Source organism: Petaurus breviceps, unplaced genomic scaffold (assembly GCF_028583685.1).
Source record: "Petaurus breviceps papuanus isolate PSGF00001 unplaced genomic scaffold, PetGlider_PUasm1.0 225, whole genome shotgun sequence".
Classification (NCBI taxonomy): Eukaryota; Metazoa; Chordata; class Mammalia; order Diprotodontia; family Petauridae; genus Petaurus; species Petaurus breviceps.
Genome location: NW_027185889.1, coordinates 4,072,320 through 4,090,315, shown reverse-complemented (window position 1 = coordinate 4,090,315; position 17,996 = coordinate 4,072,320).

Below are 17,996 nucleotides of genomic sequence, written 5' to 3'. Positions count from 1 at the left end.
TTTGATACCAATAAAGGTCCGGCTTAAAGGGAGCCAGGAAACTGCAGGGGAGCTGGGGAGCAGCAGCTGCCTTATAAACCAAAATTCCCTCCTACCCCACCCCCGCACACACATGCACCAGCCCCACTTTCGGTAGCTGTAGGAGAGAATAGAGGCGACCACGACTAGAGTCGGGATCCCGGTAACCTCCGAGAGAGCGCATAATCCATTCGCCCGGGATCCTGCTTGTGCTTTGGGACAGGCAATCACATGTGCCCCTGACAGAGGGAACACATAATGGCAGAAGCCCATAACAAACGCTTAATCTGCAGTTGTTGGCAAGAGGTTGGGGCTCTCGTTGCCAAGAGCTGCATTAAACGGGGTTTGCGAGTTTGAAATGCTGCTCCTCGTAATGACACAGTTGTGGCCACTGGAGCATTGATAATGCAATTAAAAATAATCACTCTAATGACAACAAAGATGATCACACTATGCCTGGAAGTCACACTGAGAGGAGTTAAAGGGGAGTCCGTCTCTTCCTCTCTGAGGACTAACTTGAGACCAGCCCATTCTCCTCTGGCTTGATGCAATGAGGATAAGAATCCAGGAAATTGACTGGAGAGCTGTCGTGATAACTGCTCAGCTTCTCTAATCCTCCCAGAGGAGGGAGTTTCTATAACGTCTCCTCAGGGAGCTTTCTGTAGGTGCAGAGAGGGTAAGGTAGAGATAATGCTAAAAGGAGCTAATTTCAGTTCCTAAAAAAAAAAAAAGAAAGAAAAAAAAAAGTAAAGCTTGAAGGAAAAGCCAGGTTCACGCTGGTAGCTGAATTAAGTGAGGTAGGAGATCCTGGGAGGGTGGGCTCAGTCAGTGTGTTCCCAGGACCCTCTCTGCCCCGCCCTCTCAACCTCCGGAAAGATTGAAACTAAGGTTCATCTCTCTCAAAAGATGATCTAGCACCCTGGCCCCTTTATCTTTCCTGTTATTAGGGAATTTTCCTTGACTACCCCTCCCCCCAGGTTTCTAACCGCCTCAAGTTCTGAGTTGCCTCCTTTCCTTTTTCGCTAGGGTCACACTGAGTAGGGATTTTTATAGGGGGAAGGGAAGATTGGAAAGTGATTAGAGGAAGTCTGGACTCTGGGTCTTCTCAAAGGCGGAGTTCCAGGTGCCGGGTCATCAATTACCTTGAAACAGTAACAGGGACCTCCAAGGACCTTATCACAGATTCCCCAACTCTTTTCAATTACTGATCTGTTTCGTGAAGATCGATTCCACATTGCATTCTGCCATTGTTGAAAAAGCCGTGGACCAACTGGACCATCTTATACTTTTTCAAAGAAGGGGATCTGTGTGTAACGAATGGAGAACCTTGTCCTTTGCAAGGCGTTCTGGGGTGAAGGGGGTTGAGTTGTCGCATTAATGACAATGTGATGGAAGTAGGGAAGTATTTCAGAACGAGAACGATTTAGCTCTAACGGCTGGAGGAAGGTAATTCATCAGACATTGTTTGAAACCTGGTATTCTTTCCACTTTGCAAGTTTCATCACCACTTTCCCTAAGATGTTTAAATTTTACTATTCCCCTACTCCCCCACAACAAATGGCCGCCTATCTAAATGGCCGCCTTGGGCCCGAAAATGGTTGAGACTAGTACTTAAGTGGAACAGGGCAGGATAGCAGTTTTAAAAAAAGTATGGAAATTCTGGTTTGGGGTCACTGGGGTTTGGGGCGGGGGGAGAAGAGAGGAGAAAAGGAAAAGCTAATCACTTCCTTACAGTAATAAGTTTAGAGTTCAGGACTGGCAGTCCTGTCCAAGGTAACATTTCCATGCTTTGCATAAATAATTTCTCACTAGCTAAAAGCTGCTTTTATTGCCTGCCCTCCCCCTTTTTCTGGGCAAACATAACATATTTTTGGAAAAGAAAAAATATTTTCTATTTACTTAGATCAAGCAGTAGATGGTATAGTTAGTAGTTCTCGTTGTTCTTTTCTCAGCTTGTTAAAGGAAACCTCACGATTGTATAAGTAATAACGGAATGACAAGTTAGAACTTCAAAAATCTTTAATTAACACGTGTCTCTTTTTTAATATATATTTTGTAAAGTGAATTTGAGGTGTCCCAATAAGGAAGACTTACTGAATAAAACCAAGGGAAACCAAGGGAAAAAAGAAGGGGGGGAGTTGTAGAGGAGGTAAATTTTCATGAAAAAGTACTAAAATAATTGAATGTCATGTACCTTGGTTAGAAGCCAAGAGGCTTAGAAATTGTATGTGCTCCGCTGCTGGTCGCTCTTTCTCAGCTTGGCTTCATTTCTAACTCCCACCCCAGCTTTCCAAGCCTCTGAGGTAGATGTCTATTGGACACCCCCTCCAACTAAAGGCTAGCATTAGAATCAAAGGGGGAACAGGGAAAATAATTAAAATTTGCTATCGGGAATATTTTAGGTTTTTCGTTGAAAAACCAGCCCCCAACCTCTCTGGGAATTCTCAGAATGCCCCCCACACCTTACAATATTCAACGATAAGACCAACATATCACTGAAGAGTCTCTGAAGTGCTCCTCTGACTGAAAACTGAGAATTTAGCCTTGCTAAGAGTGATGCTTACAAACTCCGCAAAATAATGAATAACAATTTTCTAATGGTATTTCGATTTAAAAAAGAAAAACGAATAAGAAGAATTGTACTGATGTAGCTGTTACATTCTGCTTGCTAACACTTTTTCCAAGCGCAATTCATCTTCTGAGGGTTCAGCTAGCTTTCCATATTTGGGGGATACTTTTCTCTGCAAAACCTAGAAGGGGACTGAAACTTCCATTTTGGCAGCTAAAATACACCCTTCCGTGTAAAAGGCCACTTTAAAAACGAACTCCCAGAATATTTTCAACGTGTCAAGAAATATCCCAAACTGTTATTCAACATGTTCTGTATATTTCTGTTACTGGAATGTACCCTCTGAAGATCACAAAACATCAATCTCTTGTAAGCATCCAGTCACCTAGGTTTCCCTCCATGAAGATTTATCATTCGAGCTCTGAAAACAGCTCTCAGCTGATATTCCCTTAGAGTTGCAGTCGCACTTCTTAGAGATTTGCCTATTTAAGTGAAAAGAGTCTGATGCTTATTTGTATATATGTAACATATTCTATGGCTCTTAAATACGCGCTAAGATATATTTACTAAGTTTCTAAGTCATCTAAGTCAATGCATTCAGTTCTTCAGCCCATGTTTTCATTTGTAATTATTTACCAGTTCAGGTACTTTCCCTCAGCTGTTTTCCATTGTCTTAAACGGGTTAATTTATTTTTAAGATTTTTTTAGCTTAAAATTCAACTCTTGAGACGATTATATCATCTTGGGCAATGTCACATTAGACTCCCTCATTCTTAGTTTCCTAGTCTATAAAATTGAGGGGTGGGCAAGATGGCCTCTGAGGTATCTTTCATCTGTGGATCTCTGATCTTTAGACTGTTCTTAAACGTAATTTTGAGAGAGAGTGAGAGAGACAGAGATAGAGAGAGACAGAGACAAAGAGACAGAAACAGAGACAGACAGAGAGAGAATGACAATGACTTCCTCCTTCTCTTTTTCTCTAAAAGAAAACTCCCACTAGTAAAGGCTAGGGGTTGTTCTTTCGTGCGAAGTTTCTGGTCTTAAGACAGAATCCGCCAAAGCAGAGTTGGAGAGATTCACTGTAGAGTGGGAGCTCCAAGCGCAGGTAGCTCGGTGTCTGTCTCTTTACCTTGGGTTGCTCTGAGTAGCGAGAAGAATCCACCATTTCTTGAAACTTGGCTTCTGGGCAGTGCATGCAGGTGCTGATTTGACCTACACCCTCGCCCCTTTCTTCCCAGTATCTCGGGCCCCACACCTCAAGGAAGAGCATGGTGGACTGGGAACCGGGGAGTGCTTGGACAGTAGTCTCTCTCCGCCTCCCCCCCGCCCCCCCGTTTCAGCAGCTGAAAACTGTTTGAAATTCATCTTGACTTCTTTGCTACACTAATAAATTCAAGAGGCAGATTAGAAGACAAACATAAATATATTTTTCACATCAAAGGATTAATCGCATAAAACCTCTCCCTTATCCTTTACCCCCTAGTATGAATAAACAACCTCGGGAGAAAGTTAAAGATGAACATTTGCTTTCTCTACTCCCACACCGCACCTCCCCTCCACAACCATGGTTGTGTGTGCCTTTTGAAAGTGATGAGTTTTAACTCACGTCTCTTATCTAGAGTTTATGAACTCAAAATCATCAGTGATTACATGGCTGGGGTTGTGGCATTGAGAGGGGAGGCGAGAGGGGACGGGGAGGGGGTACGGTAGCTTCCTGCCTCCAAGCACATCCTAAAACCAAACTGGCTGTTGGCTGCCCTCCATCCCGAGGCCAGCTTACCCGCCTCCCACTAGACTCTCTCTGAGCCTCGGGGATTCGGAGTCTTCACACGATACAAATTCTCCAGGTATCCCCAGCTCCAAAGACATAGGTCCCCCCCACACACACACACACCCTACCAAATCTCATTGCAGTCTCACACAGGTTGTCCAAGAGTAAGAAGTGATCGATACTCTAAGGAGATAGGGGCCACCCCAAATGCTTCGGGTCAGATCCCCACCTCCCCGGTTAAGTGTATGGAGCCGAGTTCTTTTTGGTTGCTCTGGATAGGGTGGGTGATTAGGTGGAGGAAGGAAGGAAGGAATAAGAATTTATATGTAGCCTATGTGCCAGGCACTGTGAGAAATAAACCTTTTACAAATATCTCATTCGATCTCCTGAACAATCCTGCTAGGGCTGAGGGATTTAAGTGGGGGTAGAGAAGCTCATCCATCCCTCACCTGGCTTTGACCCGGCAGAGAGGTGAACGAGTTTAGGGAGCCACACAGTTAAACCTCAGATAACTTGGAGTTGCCCAGACCAGTTTATTTGCAGCAGGAAACCCTCCTGATCCCCTTATGAAGGCTCTATTCTCAGTTGACAAAATGAAGTTTCGCTTTTACTATCAACCTGAAAATGCTTAGATGAATACAGAAAGGACTTTGCGGTTAACCAATTTTGCTGCTAATATTTCGTCCGCAGTCCTTTCTCTGCTTTAAACTCTAACTCCTGGGAACACAACATATTTTAAGCTTTCCACACAAATATTGATATTGGCAAATCAGATCAGCTAACCATCCCCGGGTGAGGACAGTATTCTTTTTGTCTCGTTTGTTGGCAAACAAAATGAAGCCACGATATCACAAAATTTCTTAAGAGATCCTCGGACTAAAGGCAGGATGAGGTTGCATAACTCTCTTTGACATGAAGTTTTTTTTTTTTTTTTAAAGGAGAGTTGCCTTCTATTTCTACATGCCACTAATAGCGAGTGAACTTTCCTCTGTATGGGGAAAAGGCTTGGGACTTAGGAAATGCAATTGGAATGTTCCTAAACTGGGATTTGCCAAATGCCAAGCAGACATCTCAGCCACCTAAAGACACAATATATTCCCACTGTCCTGAGAAAAAGCCTCCAGCGGGGTCCACCGCTTTCTCAGCTTAAGGACCAGCACTATTTCCAGTAGAATGGCTCAGGCCTCTGAAGAGCACGGCTGGTTAGGGATACCTAGAACTTCTGGGTCAGTCTTATCAGGATGCCACGTTTTAGTGCCAACGAACCAAATACCAGCTCATGCTGCTGCTTCTTAGACATTAGAGAGCAACAGATAACTTTTCCAACCCTTAACAATTTACCTACATGCAAAAACCACAATGAACCATGAATGGAGAAAGGAGAATAATGTTATAGAATATTTTTATGCAAAATATCTGAATCAAAGGAGTCCCAAACGAGTTAGAATTTCTGCAATTGTGCTGTGTTCAAAGAGAAAACATGTTTTTTTTAAACCCAACACATTACAATTATCTTTTTAAACAATTCATTTCTGTCATGACACTTAAGAGGTTTCCAGCTCCCATTTATGAAGCAATTGCATCATTTAACAGTCTGAGTTCTTCATATAAATCTAATTTTGAAATGTCATTTTTTTAGAAAAAAACTAATTTTCAATACAACTATTTGGTGAATATCAAAATAATGATTTACAAGGATAAAAAAGGGTTGTCTTATCTTCATCCGATTTACCTTGAATTTGTTTTCTATATACTTACCTGACTTTATATTGTTCCCCTCCTCATTAGCAGAACAAACCAATCACAAGCCTATAAACTACCTATTATATGCAGGCACTATACTGGAAATTCTTTGAAAGCATTCACCATCATTTCTATCTTTGTATTACCAAGTTTTTAGGCCAGTTAGGACATATAGTAGGTGCTTAATAAAGGCACATTGCATTGCAATGAATTGAAAAGTAGTCCTGAATAATGGTCTTGAATTTCTTTATTTTACACACTCAATATTTCATGTCTTCCTCCTGGTTTTGGTATGTAGTCAATTTTCACCACTATATTAACAAATGTTCAAGAATTGAACTGAATTGAATTGAATTAGGTGAAATCTAAGTAACTGATTATTTTGGGTTGAATACAAATGTCCTTTAATCTTGAAATATGCACTTGAAGGTTATGAAGAAATAAATCTAAATCAAAGACTAATGAGTTAAAGAAACTAGATATATTTAAATCTTTTGTTTTTCTTCATATATTTTAATCTATGTTAAAGTTCATTTTGTGAATGGAGAATAATTTTCATGGGATGAAATCTTAATTAATTTTTATCCAAATTACCCCCTGAAACACAAGCCATCTGTTTCAGAATCATTTAAGTTCTCTATTTCATATTATCTGTTATATCATTTTATGTAAATTATGCAAAAACAACCTACTTCAAGATTTTTATACATATATATGTACACATATATACCTACATATGTATATATAAGTCAGGTATCACAGTGAGTACAGGGGAGAAATGCCCAAATTATTTTGTTGCACAGGATTTTTGTTTTAATAAATATAGTCAAAGCCAGGCAGGGACTTAAGTGTCCAGTGCTTTCTGAAATAGAAAGAGATGTTGGAAAAGCCCTCAGAGTATGCAAACAGCAGTCCCATAAAGCCAGGATCCCCAAATGTATCTGTGGTAGCAGCTGGCAGTATCAGATGCTGAAAAGAAGTCTGGAGAACTACCCACATAGCCACTGCTGCCCTCACAAGCCTAGACGTTGTAGTGGAGACTTGGATATCTGAAAGTCACCTCTGCTTCCCTCATTTCCCACCTCTACTCCATTTTCCTACTGATACTTGGTATACTTCTGGAAGACTGGATTGAAGACATGAGATATGGAAGAAAAAAACTCAATAATTTAAACTTCAGTGATTTGGAATTTGCAATAATTCCACTTGGGTTGGGTTAGAATCTGTTTTTGTATTTCTGTAAAGAAAGTGTTTGTTGGGTAAATTCAGAGTGTAAATAAGATGACCACAGAGTGCTTAGTCTATTTAAAAGAATTCACAGTTTTAAAGGACCATAGGACTTTTTTTGTAATATGTAAGTGAATAATACTAATTTAAAAAAATTAGCCATAATCAAATCCAGCCAGGCAATTCTCTTCTTGGAGAATTTAGTTAATCAGTTAGCTTAAGTAACTATAACACATGAAAACAACAAAGCTGAATTTCTTGGAATATTCTTTAATTCAGAATTCTTTAACCAATTTTGGTCAACATTGCCAATTAGTAAACTTGCTGTAGTGTAATTGAGGACAATTATTCTTTGTTCAGTTTTTGCCTTCACCATTAGCAATTGACATCCAATTTCATTCAGTTTTTAAAAAGTTTATTGAGAACTTATGATATACATGTATCCGATATACATGTATGTTGTGATACAATATACATGTATGTTATGATTGCTACCTGCAATCAGGTTTTCTAAAAAGTTCACACATCAAAGGCAAAAAATCCCTGGAAAAGAGGTAGTGACAATGCTGGGGGGGGGGATCTTCAGAAAGAATAAATAAGTTTAGAAAAGCCACTATGGAGAATGGAAGGCAATACAGTAACAAGCATTTATTAGTCACATTAATATGTACCAGGCACTATGATAAGCACTGGGGATACAAGAGTAGTATTAAAAGCAATGTTAACAGATTTACAGTGGCGATAGACCCAATCAGGGATATACTGTCATATTACAAATTTTCAAAAAGATTTCTCTAGGGAATTTCCTTACTCCTATTTTAATGTCTTTTTCCCCTCCCTTCAGTCCAGGGAGCTGAACTTCTCAATCAGTCTTACATCTAAATAAATCAAAGTCTGTTTTCTTAAAAACAAAACAAACAAAAACCCCAAACCAAACAAAGCAAAAGGAAAAAAAAAGTTACAAGCAAAAAGAAACACACTCCCTGCCTTCAAAGAGCTTACATTCCACTGAAGAGACACAATTCATAAAATAGAGTTGAAAAGGGGGAGAAGAGGAGAAAAGTCTAGGATAGGGAAAAGTACCCACAGGGAAGCATGGTAGCAAAATTGAGAGAGTCTGAAACATAGCTGGGAGGAAAAAGAAGCTTTGTGAGCCAGGGCTCTTTCCCAAAATGGAAGCCCCATATGGAGTTCACCAAAGGGAGAAAGGAGGCATGCAAAGGGATGTTCCAAGTTGAGAAGGCTCCAGGAAATGAAAGGAAGTTTCAGAGTAAGGAGGCAGTTGAATCAAGGTAATAAAGTCCAGAGAATCAACAAGAGATTGGTATAAGCATTGCTAAACAGTAAATTTACAACTGAAGTTAATTTATATGATTTTTTTTTTAGTGGACCCAATCAGTATTTTTGTTTGTTTCTCTAGGAGTGAATGGTGTGGAGAGAAATAGAACAATGAGGATAATCCAAGTAAAGCAAAGAGCACATCTTGGAAAAAGGTGACCATGGGATTAATACTAAGTAAGGAGGCAAGTATACTGACCATCATTTAAGGTTGAGGGGTTGTGAAGTGTGTAGAAGGATGGACTGAGAAAACAGGGAAGAAACTGGGGGGAAGGAATCCAAAAGAAGACAAAGAGCAGGTTCCATGGGAATAGCAAATTGGGAGAAGTTGGAGAACAATTCTCATAGCTTGCTAATGGTCTTCCCACCTCTGTTTTCAGGGTGGCACAGTGGATTGAATGCTGGACCAAGATTTAGGATACTTCTAATCCAGCCTCATATATTTACTAGCTATGTGACCCTGAACAAGTCATTTAACCCTACCTACTTTAGTTTCCTCAGCTGTAAAATGGGGTTAGCACAGTTTGGGGTCCGTAGGAGGTGCTTAATAAATATTTATTCTGAAATTCCCTCCTCTTCTTTCTAATCCACTCATCATATTACTGCCCCTCTTGTTTTCCTAATGAATTCTGTTCAAAAGCCTTCAGCAGTTCTTTTGTCTTTATTCCACAATCAGTCTCCAGGATATTATTCTATCTTTTTCTTACACTATTACCTTCCTTACTCAACATACCATTCTCATAATGGTTTTGTTCATATTGTTATCCATGGAAAAACAGATACCCCACACTTCTACTCTCCCACTCATTCTACCTATTGAAATATTCAGTCTTCTTAAAGACAGGGACTCTTATGTTGCTATTATTTTTTTATATTGTTTTGTTTTTCTAGTTCTTAGAACCTAGCCTAGCACACTTAATAATTGTCTGTTAAACTTAAAGGGTCAACTCAGATCCATCTTAAACAAATATTTATTTAGCACCTGTTATGAGCCAGCAACTGTACTCAGCTCTGGGGATGCAAAGACCAAAAACCCAACATAGTTCCTGACTTTAAGGAGCTTACATTCCTGTTCCCCAGGAGGATTTTTTCCAATCTTACTATCTGAAAGTGATTTCTACCTCCTGAAACTCTACATAAAATATTGCATATATCTTTTGTACTTCATATGCTGTGCCTTATGTTACTTGCTGGTTTGCATGTTTACCCTACTGGGAAACCTCACTAGGATATTACATGAGGATGACACTGACTTCTCAAAGTTCTGGGAAGTACTATTGTTGCTCATCCTTTGTTCTGAAAGAGGACAAGTTGCATCAGGAGGATGGTGTGAGAAGTAGTAGGATGCTAGGGGACAGCAGGGTAGACTGGTGATAGGTTGTATCTGTCATACTAAGACCTATAATTCTGAGGGGCTAATCACCAAATCAACTCTAGGATGATGTTTTGTTTTGTTTTGTTTTAACATAGCTATTCTTAAATTCTAAGATATGGCTGGGTTTCCATCTGCATTGAAGGAAGGAGTGTCAACACAAATTCTTGAAGTACTGAATGTCTTTGTCTTATGCTCATTTTAGACCATAAGCTCTTCATACACAGTGACCATATCATTTAATCTACCTTCACCATTTAGTAAAGATAATAAATTAATATAATTGATTAAATGCTATTTTTTTATTTAAATCAATTTGAATTGACAAAAGATAGTAGTCAGAAAGAGAAAATTCAGGGCTGAATGTTTTGAAGGTGGATGAGTTTACAATGTATGACAATCAAGGTCTTTTGCAATTCTCCACTTAACCTTTACTGTTATATCTCACATTATTCCATCCCAAGCAAACTGGACTATTAGATTTGGCCTTCAACATGCTTTGATATTTCCTTCTCCTGTGCTTTTGCTGTTTTCCATCTTGGAATACTCTGCTTAGCCAAGTATATGCCTATTGAAATCCCATTCATCTTTCAAAGCTCCATAAAAAACATCAACTTCTTGGGCATGGGAACTACCATTTTTTATCTCTGTATCCTCAATACCTATTCAAAAATACCTTGCAAATAATAAGTGATTAATAAATGTCTATTGAAATGAAATCCAAACTCAAATATTCTCTCCTTCATGCATCCTTCATTGATTTCCTCAGGTATAAACAATCCATCCCAAATTAAACATATTCAAAACTGTGTAAACTGGATGTGATCTTAAATAACTATGAGTTGATCCAACCTCTATACAAGACAAAAAATATTTTAGTACACTAGGAGAACTTTTATTTTAAAATAACATTGTAAAGAATAGTTTGTCAAGAGAAGAATTCACTGGTTAGCAGTTTTTTTTCATTTAATTTAACTTATTTATTTACTTATTCACCTATCTGTCTGTCTATCTAATCTAAGATTGAGATTCTTTATCTTGTTCAGGATGGAAGTACAGCAGCCACTGATGGACCCTATTCCATAGATGATTAACATGGAATCTTTAAATTTCTCTTTTTCATGGATCTGGGCCAGGTTGTCCTGCCACAGGCAGTCCCCTTCTCTTAGGGGAAAGGCTTACTGAGCCTGGCTTACTGAAAACACCTGACTGCAGCTCAGAACTTTTCAACTCAAGTGATAAACCAGGTTCATCCTCTCCACCATCATAGGTTTGTAACATTGTACTCATTTTCAGAATTATGAAATTTATTTATAAATTTATTATTTATAAAATGAAATGCATGGCTAAAATGAAACAAATTATTTTGAAATATAGCTACTAAAATATTTTTTTAAATGTTCATGGATTCCATGTTAAGAACTTCCAATCTAATTCAAGACAACTAATAGTACTACTAAACTCCTTATGAGTCAGATTAAATCTGGAGTATCTAAATGTAGGCATTATATATTAAGAGTTGGATAACCAGGAAGGTAAGGGATCTTGAAAATATGTAATATATCTTAAAGTCATTTGAAGGCTCTGGCAATATTTATCCTGGAAAGAAGAAGATTTAGGTGGAGCAACGTTAGTTTATATTTAAGTGTTTGAAGACCTATGTAATGCCATGCACAGAAGCTTTCCAGAAGAACTGCTACTGTGAAAAGCTTTTAAGGTTACTCAGTATAGTGATCACTCTATTTATTCCATAACAAATCAAAGCAAAACTTTCACAGAGAATCAAGGTACAACATTCACAATATTACAGTTTATCACAGAAAATCACAATATTCACAACCTAGTCTCAAAGTAAAATAGTCACTCTTAAGTTATCTTAGTCACTTATCAGTAGTCTCAAAGTACACAGTCAAAGTCTTTTGCTCATGGGGCAAAGTCTTGATTAACTCAATCAGTAACTTATTAGTAACAATATCTCAAAATACTCAAAGTACAATCAGTCACTTATTCAGCAAAGTCTTACTAAGTATCATACACAAAACCCTCCATCCTTAGGTCACTAGTAAACTATAATTCCATAATTACTCAGTACCCAAGGAGAGGTCTTTTCATCTTGACTTGGGGCCTGTTCTCACATTCCCTGGATCCCCTTCCATAGTCCCCAGATTCTACCTGGATTCACCAGACTGTCAACTGGGTTCAATGGCAGACAGCTCCCAGTTCCTTGCCCAGCTCTCTGGGCAGGTCCTGCTCTACACTGAAGTTCACAGGGTCTGGTCCATGTCAGATTCTTCACCATTTCTGCTCCAGGGAATTCAAGGCTCAATCAAGCCACAAACAAACAAAGTCTCAGCATCCCAGTCATGCTTCAGTCTCCTGGGCTCCTGGCTCCGGATTCCAGGCTCCTGGGTTCCTGGCTCCAGCTCCTGGCTCTGGCCTCCTGGGTCCTGGCCTCCTGGCTCTGGGCTCCTGTTCAGAAGAAGCTCTACCTCCACAAGTTCTCAGGACTCAGTTCTCCATTCTTCTGTAGCTGCTCTGCCACCAGATCTCGGTCTCAAGGAAATTCTTACTGTGCCTCTCTGGGGCTTTTCCTTATATACACCTAGCCTGTTTCAGCCAACCCCTTCCTGTTACATCAGTAACAGGAGACAGGAGTTCATAGTTCATACCTTCTGTTTCCCCAACAGAGGCTTGATCAGTTACTAAATGCTAAGTACCTGCTACTTTTGCCAACACAAAGGGATCTTCAAATTCAAAATTACATTACCATTACAACCTATTATAGATAATGTGTACATGCATTAGACTTTTTCTGTGTGGCTCCAAGGAAAGAAATGGGATACACTGGTAAAAGTTGTGAAGGGAGGGAGTTACATATTTGGGTTCAATATTTTAAAGATTCTGACAATTAAAAAGTAGTTGCCAAATTAGAAATAACTTTGAGAAACCATAATGGGTTGGGTCAAGAATCAGTGAGATCATTGAAAGTTTTCAAGGAGTCTAGAGCAGAGGTGTCAAAACACAGAGCCATGCCTTCTGAGTGTAGTCCAAGCCAGATTAAAATATAATTGGGAAATACTTAACAAAATAAATAAAATATAATAAAACATAGATAATATTAATATGTGGTTTTCTAAGTTAATATGTGCCCTTAGGGATCCTTATGTACATTTTAGTGGCTTCTATTTCTCCTTGGGTTTAACATTTCTTGTTGAGAGAAATACCAGTGGCAGGTATTATAGACAATATTCCTAGAAGGCTGGAATCATGTGATTTTTGTCTTATGCCTTCTGAAGAATATTCTCCAAATTCCTTTAAAGTTTTGCCCTATATTTCCTCAGAAACTCAGGGGTGTTATCCACAGTGGATAATGAAAGGATATTATATGTTCTGGAAAGAATATCATGAATTTTTAAAAGAATCCAAAGTGAATTATTTTTTTTAACTCAAATTGATTTGAATTGACAAAAGATTATGGTCAGAAAGGAAAATTTCAGAGCTAAATATTTTGAACGTGGAGGAGTTACAATGTATGACAATCAAGGTTCCCTCCGCTTAACCTTTACTGACATATCTCAAATTATTTTAGCCCATGCTCCAGAAAGGCTGAAATGATATGTGTCATTTTGCCAGAATAAAAAAATATTCATCATGCCATTAGAGAGTGAAATACCTTTTCTCATTCCTAAAGTATTTTATGAAGTACATATTCCAAGAAGATTCTGAATTTATTAGTATATTTGAGACCTACATCTCTGAATCATAGAGTGTTTGAACAAGAAAGGACCTAAGACATCAGCTACTCTAATTCCATTATGACACAAACCTGAAAGAGAGAAACTTGTCAAAAAATTCCCACAGGTGGGAAATGGCAGAAGCAAGACTTCAAGTCAGATTCTGGCTTGGGATTTCAATGTTTTTTCCATTACTTGGATTGTGTTTATAGAAGCTAAAGCCTAAAGACCTAAAAATATTATAATTATATTAGTTTTTTGCAAATGTCATCCCAAGAAAGTTCTGCAAAACTGAAGCTTAGAAAAATTCTTATCTTGGCTCAATTTCAGAACTTTGGGCTGAGAAAATAAGGTGATTTCTAGGAATACGACAGACACAAAAATGCGTAGCCATGAGAGTAAAAGTCCTGTGCCTAGTCATTACTTTGCACAACACTGAGCTGTTCCAAATATGGGCATCCTTTTGAAGTTAATGGCAGTTCCATGCTTAGATCAACTCTGCTTGATACAGACAAAGATGAGAAACAGGCCCAACATATCTATATCTCCTTGTAATCCTTTGTTGATGCATAGACACAATGACTTTCAGAGAATATCACAAATCTATTTCATAGTCCAAGGCAGTAAATTTTGAGTATTTTTTTTTATTTAGAACACATGTACCCAGAATATTCCCTAAGGACTATACAACTAGAGATAACCAAATACTAAAAATCTACTATTTTCTAATCCATTTTCTCCTACGTTTGCCAATTCTGGAAATATTTCAGCTAACATTTCTCTTATCAATCAATTAGTATAGATGAGATTACATGTTCTTTTATATAAAGGTTATTTGGGGGTTCTTTTTAAACAATAAAGTAAGTAAATTTAGAAAAGCAACTACTCTCTGTGACAAGAATAATTACAGCTATGTCTAAATAGCACAAAAATAATAGTTGAAAAAGGAATAATATGGTTTATTCAATTTTTAATTTATATTTTCTTAAATTCTGAAATTTTAGATGTCCAGTCATTCAATAAGTGTTCTATTAATCAAGCATTGGTTAAGCTCCCATGTATCTGGCATTGTGTTGTTCAATTAGATTTGGGTTTAAAGTGTAGTAGGACCCAATTGTAACATGACCAGTTATCACATGGATTTAGATATATCACAGGTCAAATCATACCCCTTACAATGTAGCATCTATACATAGAAGAAACAGGATCTAACAGTTGGACTATAAATTAGAGTTTAATCCTGTTTCTCATTACTAGGGTTATAAAGGACTTCAGATTTATTTTACAACCCTGTCTATGATCAAAACATCATACAGACTTTGAAAACAGAATAAAACAGATGAATTCTAAACAAAGGCTAACTCAATATAATTTTAAATGATGATGAGCTCTTCATATTCAATCTATTACTTAGGCTTATAGAATAAATGATCCATTGAAAAAGTTCTACTTTTCCTTTTTTGGGGGGTTTCTTTTATACCAACCTCTTCTGCATGTCTCTAGCACTCCCCTGCTAATCTTTTTTCTGCAAACAACTCCTGAACAGGAGTATCTCACTATTGGGTTGTTAAGTTCTTTGCTGGTTGAGAAAGTTGCCCTTTTTCTGGAAATCAGCCATTACCAACATAATCAGTATCTTCTTAGCCCAGAGACACACAAGTAGAGGATAAAAGTTCTATTCTCTTACAGTTCCTAGATAGGAATTATATTTTATAAAGACGACTTCTAAGAAAAGGCTTGGAAGTTTCCATTTATAGATTTTTTTTAAGCAATTGGGGTTAAGTAACTTGCTCAAGGTTACACAGCCAGTTATTTCTGGGTGTGGTGCTAAGTATCTGAGCCTGGATTCGATCCCCAGGTCATCCCGACACTGGGGCCAGTGCTCTCTTGCTGTGCTATCTGGCCACCTCCGTTTATAGAATTTTTAAAGGACTAACATCCTTAAGTTCAAAGTGTCTGCCAGGTAGGTCACTTATAATATTTAGTATAATTATATAGATAATTGTGCAGATTATTCAGATTGCCCAGGGAAGGAGGAGGCAGCAGTCCCAACCCATGTCAGGATCCCCCCAGCAAACTCTGAGGTGAAGAGCCCAAGAGAAGTGAAGTCTGAAAGGAACCATGTCCAGTGAAGGGGCCTGAGTAGGGAGTTGGTCCTGGTCCTCAGCACAACCTCAAGATGGAGGCTGGTGACTAGGTGCTGACAAGAGACCCAGAGGCCCTGGAGCTCACACTACCCTCCTGGCCTGCCCATCTCCAGAGACTTTGGTGACATTTGACCATGGAAAGGCTAGAGGAGCCCATTGTTAGTCAAAAAAAGTATCTGCTTCTCAGACAAACACTGGATCTCCCAGAAAATTAGTTGTAGAGGGCCATACCTCATGTAATGGGACCACCAGAATGCCATTATCTGAGTGACCAGGCTGCTGATAGGACTGGGCTACTTCCTAAGCTGGGAAGCAGATACTGCTAATAAGGGCCTTGCTGTGCTCCTTACTGCAGACTCCTATTCCCGACCCCCTCCTAGTGGGGCAGAGTGAAGTCAGGGTACAACTTTGACCTTGTTCTCAATGCTGATCGCAGCTCTGTATACCAGGACCTCTCTTTCTCAAACTCCTGGTCAGAGGACAGGGAGTTGTTGATAATTGGAGGGGAGGGTAAGTGAATCAGGCCAATGGGTTAGAGGAGGAATAAGACTCCTTCCATTTTGGAAAGAAAATAATAGATATGGTCATAAGTTTCTCCATCAGTTCAAAAATATTAGTTATCTCCTACTATATGAGCTCTTTGCTCTAACAAAAGTAACCTCCTCCACATATGATTTTATTTTTCCTTATTGTATGTCTTTTGCTCAAAATTTATCTTTTCCAATACATGTCCTTCATTTTTTTCAAAATATAGCTCTAAACCCTAGAATACTTTTTTTATATTGCCTAGTGCTACCCTCCTCTCAACTCAAGCATGGATTCCTCTGACACTTGAAACTTCAGATTGAAGGCACTATATAAGCCCTTTATGTCCTTAAAGACTGAACAAATTAGGAGTCCCTCTCTTTTTTATTTCTTTTAATCAGAGGAAATAAGTTTAAAAAATACTTAATGAAATAGCACAGTAAGAAAAGCAAAAGTAAAACATTCCTCTCCTAGTTGTGGAATATGATTTTCCCCTATAAATAAACATAGAAACAGTAGGAAGAGTAAACATATCTAGGCTATGCACATGGAGGAAAACATAGGGAATGCTTGTGAGGGACTGCTGAACCTTCTGTGGTTCTGTTGATGACTTTGGGTGGTACAACTGCACTGTTCCTATTGGGTCTGTTTCTCACTGGTCTGGTGCAGTCTATTGTCTCCTTTAGGAATTGTTCCCACTAGTCTCTTATAGCCAATGATCATCTTTGTTGTTATGGCCTTATGGTTGCTGCTAGGTGGAGATAAACTAGGCATGAGGTTCTCTGAAGCTTGTGGATTCAGCTGGAGGCCTCTGGCAGAGGTGCTGCTTCTTTCTCTTAAGAATATGAATTGAGTTCAAAATAATTCTTTTCAAGTCTAGAGACCTGTGTGCTACAGCAATTTTTAAAGGAGGAAAAAAAACCCAACTAATTTATGGGACTAGGGAAGAAAGCCTCCAGTGTTTTTTCCTTCCACATGAAGGTTTTTTTTTTTTTAATAATTTCTTTGAGCCTCAGTTGAAGTGGATGTGTCCTCTTCAGAAGAATATTGTTTGCCTCAGGTCAAGCTCTTTAGAAAGGGAGTTGGAGTTACTCAAGCTAAGTAGTGCTTTCAGGTTTTAATTTTATTTTTTTTAAACCTACTATGCTTTAAACCTAAATGTAATCAAACAGCACAATGTCAAGACATATAGTAGTATTTACTGCTTACCAAGGGCAGGTTCTCTCAGAGGATTTAGTCTGATTTAGAATTAGAAACTCCTTGTGGTTCCCTATTTAATTCCCAGTTACTAAATTGTACTTAGCTGTCAGTCAACAAAACTGCTTTATTTATTTGTTTCTTTATCTGGCATCAGTTTTAGAGGTTGCCCCCCCAATGAACTGAGGGACCTTGGGGTTTAGGTTCCTTGATTCCAAAATTCTTTTCCTTTCCCCACTTAAATTAGTTGGAGTGGGAAAAAGAAGAGGAACTAAAGGTTTTCCCCTAGCAGATTAATTTTTGACTTTTCATGTGTATACGTGTCTGTTAAACATTTCCAGGTTTTAAATGCTCT